The sequence below is a fragment of the Carcharhinus amblyrhynchos genome, chromosome 21, assembly GCF_965287045.1.
Source record: "Carcharhinus amblyrhynchos chromosome 21, sCarAmb.v2.hapA, whole genome shotgun sequence".
NCBI lineage: Eukaryota > Metazoa > Chordata > Chondrichthyes > Carcharhiniformes > Carcharhinidae > Carcharhinus > Carcharhinus amblyrhynchos.
Genome location: NC_137344.1, coordinates 48,037,304 through 48,049,438, shown reverse-complemented (window position 1 = coordinate 48,049,438; position 12,135 = coordinate 48,037,304).

Below are 12,135 nucleotides of genomic sequence, written 5' to 3'. Positions count from 1 at the left end.
TTGTGGTCACTATCACCAAAATGCACACCAACTTCCAAGTCTAGCACCTGGTCTGGCTCATTACCCAGCACCAAATCCAATATAGCCTCACCTCTAGTTGGCCTATCTACATACTGAGTCAAAAAACCTTCCTGCACACCTTGAACAAAAACTGATCCCTCTAACGAGCTAGAGCTATAGCAATTCCAATCAATATTAGTAAAGTTAAAGTCCCCCATAACAATTACCCTATTACTTTCACTCCTAACCAGGATCGTCTCCGCAATCCTTTCCTCAACCTCTCTAGAACTTTTTGGAGGTCTATAAAAGACTCCCAGCAGGGTGACCTCTCCTCTCCTATTTCTAATCTCCGCCCATACTACCTCAACAGACAAGTCCTCATCAAACTTCCTCTCTGACACTGTGATACAGTCCTTGACCAATAATGCTACCCCACCCCCCCTTCTACCTCCTTCTCTACTCCGACGAAAGCATTTGTACCCCGGGACCTGCAACATCCATTCCTGACCCTGCTCTATCCATGTCTCTGAAATGGCCACAACATCAAAGTCCCAGGTACTGATCCACGCATCTTATACATTTCCAAGTTGCTGCCTGTAATGTGCAATATTTCTGTTGGCGGAGAGTCAGAGAAACAAGAGATCAATATGAGGCAGACTTTCCAATTACTGATGTGGAACGCAAGACCCCACCACCGTCAAAAACATTTATCGAAGGATGCTTCACCTTCGGTAAGATCGCTAAGGTGGTATCTCATGGCTTCCTCTTACATATCTCAACTATGATGTGAGATAGAGAAACTGTAATGTGAAAAGACAGGAAAAGTAGGAGAGAAGGACACATGAACAACATATGGGATTCCTTGTGATGCACAGGGCAGACTATTGTTTGTTCTGGGCGTGTTAATCTCTCCAAGAGGCTTCCACTCTCATCTCAGCTTTGAAGTTACCTAGATCAACGCCATAAATGTCATTGGCCCATCATTGAACCAATGATCTCAGCTCATAGTATCGTAGAATCCCTACAGTGCAGAAGGAGGCCATTCTGCCCATCAAGCCTCCACCAACTACAATCCACCCCCCCAAAGCCCTATCCTTGTAACCACATCTATTGACTTCAGTAATCCCACTGCACTAAGGGGAAATTTTAGTGTGGCCAATAAATCCAACCTGCACATCTTTGGACTGTGGGAGGAAACCAGAGTACCCGGAGGAAACCCACGCAGATACGGAGAGAATGTGCAAACTCCACACAACCAGTCACCGGAGGCTGAAATTGAACCTGGGTCCCTGGTGCTGGCAGGCTACAGTGCTAAGCACTGTGCCACCCCAATCCCAGGACGGCACTGCAGGAGTTCCTTAGGCTACTGTCCTGGGCCCAACCGTCTTCAGCTACTTCATCAATATCCCTCAGAAGTGAAAATGTTCATTGATGGTTGCACAATGTTCAGAACCATTCACGACTGTTCAGATACTGAAGCAATCCATTTCCAAATGCAACAAAACCAGGATAAAATATAGCCTTGGACTGTTCAATTCCAAGTAACATTCACACCACACAAGTGTCAAACAATGACTATCTCAATCAAGGTAGAATGTAGCCATCTCTCCTTGACATCTAATGGCATTACCATCGCTCAATCCCCCATTAGCTACATCCCGGGGGGCGGTTGCATTGTTACCAGCAGGTGAGGAAGGGTTGGGTGGCTCTGTCTCTTCCAACTTCCTGTTCCACTGCAACAGTTTGTTTTTTTATAAAGTACAGATTTGCCAAGTAGTTGATTGGTTGTACAGAGCATGAAAATTGCAAGCACACACACACACACTCACACACTCACACACCTTCACACAGACACACACACACACACACACACTCACACACTCTCACACACCTTCACACAGACACACACTCACACACTCACACACTCACACACCTTCACACAGACACACACACACACACACACTCACACTCACACACACACACGCACATTCACATTCACGCACGTACTCACACTCACTCACATGTACTCACGCATACACACTCATCCACACACACGCACACACACACACACCCATATGCACACACACATGCATGCACATACATACACAAACTCATGCACTCACACACACATGCATACTCACACACGCACACATGCATGGACACACATGCATTGCACACCCACACTCACACACTCACACACACACACACACACATTCACACACACACACACACTCACACCTTCACACAGACACACACACACACACATTCACACACACACACACTCACACAGACACACACTCACACATTCACACAGACACACACACACACTCACACCTTCACACAGACAGACACACACACACTCACACACACACATTCACACACACACACACACTCACACAGACACACACTCACACATTCACACACACACACACACTCACACACACACACACACATTCACACACACACACACACACTCACACACACACATTCACACAGACACACACACACACTCACACCTTCACACAGACACACACACACACACATTCACACACACACACACTCACACAGACACACACTCACACATTCACACAGACACACACACACACTCACACCTTCACACAGACAGACACACACACACTCACACACACACATTCACACACACACACACACTCACACAGACACACACTCACACATTCACACAGACACACACACACACTCACACCTTCACACAGACAGACACACACACACTCACACACACACATTCACACACACACACACACCCACACCCATACCCAAACACACACACACGCACACATACAAACACTTGAATTTCACGCATACACAAATAGATTGCAGAGTAGGTGAGGATAGATTGTGTTGGAGTGCAAAAAATGAAAAGGTTATATAGTTCATGAAGTTTGGAGATAGCACATGCTTCAGGTTGGATTTGGTGGCACTCTCCCTCAATGTCCTGAATGCTTCCAGCTTCACAGCGTGGTAAAGGTAGAGACAGCTGTTAATCTGCTGAGTTTTACTGTCAGGAGATACCAGTGCTGAGTTGAATCCTTTTCAGAAAGCTCTATCTGGGACACTTGTTAGTGACAATCAGTGTACAGGGTTCAAAAGCTTGTATATTGAGTGGAGAGAGAGAGAGAGAGAGAGAAAACACCCACTCAGGGCTTGTTCCCTCAGCATCTCAGTTGACCTGTGCTGCAGGGAGGGCAGATGCTGACACACACAAACACTAGGCTTGTCAGAGAACTATATTTAAATATGATCGGGGCTAATGTACTCCAGTTGTAATTTGAGTAGATCATGTCAAGGAATTCCTCCTCAGTCAGTGTCCCTTTGTTCCAGTGATTTGGATAAATATTCATCTCCACAGCATTGAGTACATAAGGCACGTTGATGCTTTGTTCATGGAACAGAATATGTAGTTCATTCATATTCCCCTGATGTCCATGTCTTTGATGGGTTTCTGCAGGTATGTGGTCACCATCTCAATGATTTGGAATGTGGAAGGTACAGTGATGCAAATTGTGCAGCCGTATTGGACTGTGAGCTCAAGTCACTGCAATGTGTGTTAGATACAGAGAAAAGCTCCCTCTACACTGTCCCCCATCAAACACTCCCAGGACAGGTACAGCACGGGGTTAGATACAGAGTAAAGCTCCCTCTACACTGTCCCCCATCAAACACTCCCAGGACAGGTACAGCACGGGGTTAGATACAGAGTAAAGCTCCCTCTACACTGTCCCCCATCAAACACTCCCAGGACAGATACAGCATGGGGTTAGATACGGAGTAAAGCTCCCTCTACACTGTCCCCATCAAACACTCCCAGGACAGGTACAGCACGGGGTTAGGTACAGAGTAAAGCTCCCTCTACACTGTCCCCCCATCAAACACTCCCAGGACAGGTACAGCACGGGGTTAGATACAGAGTAAAGCTCCCTCTACACTGTCCCCCCATCAAACACTCCCAGGACAGGTACAGCATGGGGTTAGATACAGAGTAAAGCTCCCTCTACACTGTCCCCCCATCAAACACTCCCAGGCCAGGTACAGCACGGGGTTAGATACAGAGTAAAGCTCCCTCTACACTGTCCCCCATCAAACACTCCCAGGACAGGTACACCACGGGGTAAGATACAGAGTAAAGCTCCCTCTACACTGTCCCCCATCAAACACTCCCAGGACAGGTGCAGCATGGGGTTAGATACTGTGTGAGAAGTAGGAGGTACCCAACCCGAGGCCAGTCAGTTTGTATGGATTACACCCGAGCAACTGACTCAATCCTTGGGGGGGAACTCGATCGGCTTAGTTGTCACCGTTAGGTTTCAACCATCGAGCCCATCCAAAGAGACACCTCTGGGGACACCGATCCCACTTCCCTTTCCCCCCCTGCTCTTGAAATCAAAGACACGGCGGAGTCATTCTACGTCAGTTTATTCAATCTTGCAAGAAAGGGTGCAGTCCCGCAGGTACACACACACACACAATACATGATTCTGCCTTATATGCCTATGCAGTTTATCATACATCTCCCTTCCCTTGTTAATTGGCTCCCGCGCCGCGCTTCCTTATCGTGAACTGCTCAGCTAGCTCTGTCCTTGGTTTCCACGCTCCCTTATCGTGAACTGCTCAGCTAGCTCTGTCCTTGGTTTCCACGCTCCCTTATTGTAAACTGCTCAGCTAGCTTCACCCTCCTACATCTCTCTTCCCTTGTTCTATCTTTGGCGCCTATTCCTCCTTTTTATGGTTCGCAGTAACTGCTTCTTTATCATAGCCAACCCATGACTACTTTGACTGCGAGCAACTGACTTCATACTTGTTTTTAAGCACCTGCCCCTGCAAAGCGTTTATACAGCATATTTCACTTCTCGATTTCCCACTCTGTCAGCCTGCTTTCTCAAAAATTGCATCAGCTTCCCCTTACAATACAGAGTAAAGCTCCCTCTACGCTGTCAGCCATCAAACATTCCCAGGACAGGTACAGCACGGGGTTAGATACAGAGTAAAGCTCCGTCTACGCTGTCCCCCATCAAACACTCCCAGGACAGGTACAGCACGGGGTTAGATACAGAGTAAAGCTCCCTCTACACTGTCCCCATCAAACACTCCCAGGACAGGTACAGCACGGGGTTAGATACAGAGTAAAGCTCCCTCTACACTGTCCCCCCATCAAACACTCCCAGGACAGGTACAGCACAGGGTTAGATACAGAGTAAAGCTCCCTCTACACTGTCCCCCCATCAAACACTCCCAGGACAGGTACAGCACAGGGTTAGATACAGAGTAAAGCTCCCTCTACACTGTCCCCATCAAACACTCCCAGGACAGGTACAGCACGGGGTTAGATACAGAGTAAAGCTCCCTCTACACTGTCCCCATCAAACACTCCCAGGACAGGTACAGCACGGGGTTAGATACAGAGTAAAGCTCCCTCTACACTGTCCCCCATCAAACACTCCCAGGACAGGTACAGCACGGGGTTAGATAAAGAGTAAAGCTCCCTCTACACTGTCCCCCATCAAACACTCCCAGGACAGGTACAGCACGGGGTTAGATACAGAGTAAAGCTCCCTCTACACTGTCACCCATCAAACATTCCCAGGACAGGTACAGCACGGGGTTAGATAAAAAGTTCAATTCAGGCAGTAGATCAAAAAGTCATTATCTGTATAAAGCAAGTCATTATGACACCATTGACCAGAAACATAGCTGACTGCTCATAAATGCTATGGTTACAAGAGTAGGTTAGAGGTTAGGAGTTTTGCAGCAAGTAACTCACCTCCTGAATTCCATAAGCCACAAGTCAGGAATGTGATGGGATTGTCCGGATGAGGGCAATTCTAACAACATTCAAGAAGCTCAGGACCATGTGGGATAAAGCAGCCCAGTTTCAATATTCACTCCCTCCACCATGGACACACAGTGACAGCCATGTGTAACATCTACTGAAGGGACTGCAGCAACTCACTAAGGCATCTTCGAGAGCACCTTCCAAACACACAACCTCCACTATCTAGAACAACAGGAGCAGCAGGTACATGGGAACACCCATCCAAACCACTTACCTTCCTAACAGGATTTTGGGTGTTCCTGTACCACATCAACTGCAGTGGTTTAAGAAAATGGCTCAGCATCACCTTCTTAAAGACAATTAACGATGGGTAACAAAAGGTGACCTTGGCATCAACAGCTACATATCATGAAGGAATAAAATAAACAATGGCCATGTACCTGTCCTGGGAGTGTTTGATGGGCATGATGTGGAGATGCCGGCGTTGGACTGGGGTAAACACAGTAAAAAGTCTGACAACACCAGGTTTAAGTCCAACCAATTTATTTGATAGTAAACTCACAAGCTTTCGGGTTAGCCTCTTCGTCAGGCGAATGGAGAGTTCTGGCCTCAGACAGAGCATATAAAGCACAGACAGTTTACAGATTACTGATTAGAATGCGAATCTTTACAACTAACCTGCTGTTCAAGTCCTAAAGTGGCCGACAATGTGAGTGGAAGGAGCACTGATCACAGGTTACAGAGATGTGTATTGTCTCCAGACAGTACAGTAGGTGAGGTTTTGCAAACCCAGGCAAGTCATGGGGGTTACAGATAGTACGACATGAATCCAAGATCCCGGTTGAGACCGTCCTCATGTGTGCGGAACTTGGCTATCAGTCTCTGCTCAGTGTCTCTGCGCTGTCGTGTGTCGTGAAGGCCGCCTTGGAGAATGCTGACCCGAAGGTCAGAGGCCGAATGCCCGTGACCGCTGAACTGTTCCCCAACAGGAAGGGAACAGTCTTGCCTGGTGACTGTCGAGCGATGGTCATTCATCCGTTGTCGTAGCGTCTGCATGGTCTCCCCAGTGTACCATGCTTCGGGACATCCTTTCTTGCAACGTATCAGGTAGACAACATTGGCCCATACATGGAATAGAGAGAGGGTGACATTAAAATAGAGACAATGAAAAGGCTTTTTAGCTGTACGGAGTCACTTTATGCTCATGTTGTGAGATCACTTTCCAACATGGGAGGAGTTTAGAAGCAGAGTCATTGTCTCACCCCGCGGTCTCTGCCAGCCACTACCCTGCCCAGCCCCCTCAGCTGCACACTATTTAAAAGTCACCCTTGTCTTTCCAGGATGTTCTGAACTTACATCTTGGCACCTTAAAGCCCCAGACTATTGGCTGAAGGGTGGTGACTTCTTTATTTCCTGAGTCAGGTGTCATCAGTCCAAGCCCAACTTCAAAACTCCACTCATTATATTACAAGATAACTCAGAAATGAAGAAGGCCATTTGGCCCATTATAATCCATCCTTCCAGAGAGCTGGTAAAGTCCAGCTGTTGTAGCATACAGCCTCTCCTTCCTCTGTTGCTTTCATGAGTCACTCATTGCCAGCTGTCCTGGACAGGATACTGCAATGACTTCAACCATTGAGATGGGTCTATTGGAATACGATTAAGGAGTTTTCTGCTTTCTCTTTTGTTTCGGGTGGTTCTCCTCCTTATAGAGAGCCGTCCCTTTTGAGTTTGATGGGCCAAGCAGGGAGTCTTTTCCTTGTATTTGAGCGGGCGTGTCAGTTCCTCTGGCACTCCCGAAGGTAGACTGCCGACTGCGAGCACTCTGTGTACTGCTGTTAGAATTGTAAATCTTGAAAGGATATATTGGCCTTGGAGGGATTGCTGCTTACTGCGCTCACATTACCTACAACAGTGACTGCTCTTTGAAAACATTTTATTACATATAAAGTGCTTTGAAACATCCTGAAGATGCGAAGGTGCTATAGAAATGCAAGTTCTTTCTTTGTGGCCACGATTCTGGCTTTGGGTGACTGTATAAAGTGAGTGATATCTGATTCTCTGATCTTCATTTCATTGGAAATGAATATTAGGAAAAGCGCGCAGTCCGATAGCTCCCATTTCACATCTTGCCCGATATCTGTCGCAAAATGACCTTTCGCTTGTCCAACCTTCCAAGAATGAATGGTTATTAAAGAGGAGGCTCTGAGAGCAAAGAACAAGGAACAACACAGCCCGGGAAACAGGCCCTTCGGCCCAACGAGCCCGCGCCACCATTTTAACATTGTGAGTCCCCTCTTCCACCCATGATGACCCTTGTCTACACTTATGGCACTCCACATTGGAAACCAGATTGAGGGGAGACTAATTTAGGGACAATTTGTTACACCCAATCAGCCCAAGAGCACATCTTTTGGGGTGTGGGAGGAAACCGGAGCACCCGGAGAAAACCCACGCAAGCACGGGGAGAATGTGCAAACTCCCACAGACACCGGCCCAAATCCATGTGTCTGCACAGCAAACAGTGATAGTCACTGAGCTGTCATCTTGCCCGTCCAGTTTAAGCGTACACTAACGACGTGAAGCACTAGGCAACTCTCGAAACATCCAAGAGCAGCCCTCGCACGACCCACCGCGTGTATGCCCCTCGTTGGACAACAAGGCGGACTGAAGTGCCTGTGGATTAAAAGAGAAAAACATCAGTAACATGCACATCTTATGCAAACATTCATGGATTTTGTCAAGAAAGGGGGCCCTTACACGCTGCACTGCCCAGGAAGTACAGGAAGCGGGGCTGGAAGGGTTAAAACACACCTGTGGGAAATGTTTGTGACTCCTCCCACAAGGTGTGACAGCTCCGCCAACGTTCCAGTGACTACATTCACCAGCCTCTATCCGAGAGATTGTGTAGCAAGCTGGACCCGACGACCCGAAGCTAACTTCCGACAAGCTTCTGTCTCGTCGCTGGCAAACGGCAAAGCAAGTCCCTTCTCTCCGACTCTGAGCTCCAGCATCTCTTTTGAAGAAGTCAGCTGTGGGTGACCCATTGCTGGGAAAGGTTCCTCTCGGTTGGTGTCGGGCGCGGGATCCAGGGCTAAATGGCCTACTCCTGCTCCTATTTCTTATGTTCTTATTGGGTGATTCTTTAACTGGGCATCATTAGCTCAAATTCTGGAATACTTGGCCATTCACGCCCCACTACCAATGACAACATAGAATTGGTCAAATCTCCCTTCACTGCAGCGGGACTGGAGAATCCCAGTGCGGGCGAGGTTGGAAAACCTCAGCCTGAAGTGTTTTATTTGCTTTACCCAGCGTTGCTATATATTTATCGCTTTCTTCTGGTGGGATCTGGGTTTTCCACCTAGCGAAGCCAATTTACTTTTGACATTCGCTAATCGAGACTTTGTGATTGTACCAAATCTCTACATTTTCCGTTAATATCTTAAACTCAGCCCAGTGCTGGAGCCGTCAGACTGGGCTTTCTATTTTGTGGATGAAGGTCATTGTTGGATTGTATCGGAAAATAACAATCTCAAAGCTACGGAAGAGGCTCAGAGGGTGAAAACCAGCCAACTGCGAGACTTCAAAGCTATGTTTTGCTTTGATGACAAGTTAGAACGTAACTATATTTTTCAACCAACCTGATCAGAAACGAAAACAGAAGCACAGAACAAGAAGCAGGGAGATTTATAAAGTTCAATTACATAGATTTAGCTCATTGGGTGGTGTAAAATTTATTTGGAAGCTGCAAGGATGTGTTAGTCATCCTTGGCAATACAAAGAAGGTGAGCTGTATGCACTCGTTGGTGTTCCTGAGTACTAGATAAACTTCTTTGTTTAAATTCACTACACAACTTGCAAGGAGCCAGCAGAAACCCTACAGTGCAGAAGGAGGCTATTTGGCCCAGCGAGTCTGCACTGGCCACAATCCCACCCAGGCCCCATCCCTATAATATTTACCCTGCCAATACCCCCAGTAGTAAAGGGCAATTTAGCATGGCCAATCTTTGGACTGGGGGAGGAAGGCTAAGCAGACATGGGGAGGATGTGCGAACTCCACACTAACAGTGACCCAAGGCTGGAATTGAACCCGGGTCCCTGGTGCTGCCAGACAGCAATGCTAACCACCGTGCCACCATGCCACCCCAAATAACTTGAGAAATGCTGACTGTTTAATTTTCCTGGTGTCCCTGAGAGCTGTGCGTCCAGGAAAAGAAGTTGCTTGATTGTGTACTCGAACAGACGCCAGAGTGTGGTGACGAAGGGATTTTCACAATAACTTCATTGCAGTGTTAGAACATAGAACATTCCAGCGCAGTACAGGCCCTTCGGCCCTCGATGTTGCGCCGACCAGTGGAACCAATCTAATGACCCTCTAACCTAAACTATTCCAATGTTATCCATATGCCTATCCACTGACCATTTGAACGCCCTCAAAAGTTGGCGAGTCCACAACTGCTGCAGGCAGGGCCCTTACTACCCTCTGAGTAAAGAACCTACCTCTGACATCCGTCCTATAATTACCACCCCTCAATTTAAAGCTATGTCCCCTCGTGTTAATGTAAGTCTACTTGTGACACTGATAAATAAACTTTAAAACTTAGCGGAGGTAGGGGAAACTAGGAGCAAGCGATGGCTTAGATGTACTGTCACTGTCACTGAGCTAGGAACCCAGGGTTCCTGGCTGGAAACCCTGGTTCGAATCTCACCTCGGCATGCAATGAAATTTGAATTTGATAGAAATGTGGAAGTTGAATGGCAAACATGAAACCATTGTCATTTTTGGGTCACTCATGCCTTTTACCTAGTACATAAGAACATAAGAACATAAGAAATAGGAGCAGGAGTAGGCCACCTAGCCCTTCGAGCCTGCCCCGCCATTCAATAAGATCATGGCTGATCTGTCGCTGCTCAGTTCCACTTTCCCGCCCTCTCCCCATAACCCTTAATCCCTTCTCTTATCAAAAAGCCATCAACCCGCGTCTTAAAAATATTTAGCGAGGCAGCCTCCATCACTTCAACGGGCAGAGAATTCCAGAGATTCACCACCCTTTGAGTGAAGAAGTTCCTCCTCAACTCCGTTCTAAACCGCCGCCCCTTTATCTTGAGGCTGTGCCCCCTAGTCCTACTGTCCTTTCTGAGCGGGAAGAGTCTCTCCACCTCTATCCTATCCATCCCATTCATCATCTTATACGTCTCAATGAGATCTCCCCTCATTCTTCTAAACTCTAACGAGTACAAGCCCAGTTTATTCAGCCTCTCCTCATAGCTCAACCCCCTCAACTCCGGTATCAGCCTAGTAAACCTCCTCTGCACTCCCTCCAAGGCCAAAATATCTTTGCGCAGGTGTGGCGCCCAAAACTGCACACAGTACTCCAGCTGCGGCCTCACCAATGCCCTATACAGCTGCAGCAAGACCTCCCTACTTTTATATTCAATCCCCCTCGCTATGAAGGCCAGCATCCCATTCACCTTCCTGACCACCTGCTGCACCTGCAAGCTGGGTTTTTGCGACTCATGCACAAGGACCCCGAGGTCCCTCTGCACCGTCGCCTGCTGCAGTTTTTCGCCCCGTAAGTAATAGTCCTTCCTACCATTCTTCCGACCAAAGTGGACCACCTCACACTTGCCAACATTAAATTCCATTTGCCATTTCCTGGCCCATTCGCCCAGCCTATCTAGATCCTTCTGCAGACTCTCCACACCCTCCGCACAATTTGCCGTTCCCCCAATCTTGGTGTCATCAGCAAATTTCGACACCCTACACTCGGTTCCCTCCTCCACATCATCTATATAAATGGTAAAAAGCTGAGGCCCCAGCACCGACCCCTGGGGCACTCCACTAGTCACCATCCGCCAATCCGAATAGCACCCGTTGACCCCCACTCTCTGCCTCCTATTTGACAACCAATCCTCTATCCACGATAACACCCTACCCCCAACTCCATGTCCCTCGACCTTCTGCAATAACCTCTTGTGAGGTACTTTGTCAAACGCCTTCTGAAAATGTAGAAAGACCACATCCACCGGCTCTCCTCTATCCACCTCCCTCGACACATCCTCATAGAACTCCTGTAAATTTGTCAGACACGACTTCCCTTTAATGAAACCGTGCTGCGTCTGCTCTATCAAGCAATTCCCTTCAAGATGCCTCGCAATTTCCTCCTTAATGACAGATTCTAACATTTTACCTACCACAGACGTTAAACTGACCGGCCTATAATTCCCCGCCTTTTGCCTGGCACCCTTCTTAAACAACGGTGTAACATTAGCCGTTTTCCAATCATCCGGCACTTCCCCGGAATCCAGCGACGTCTGGAAAATAA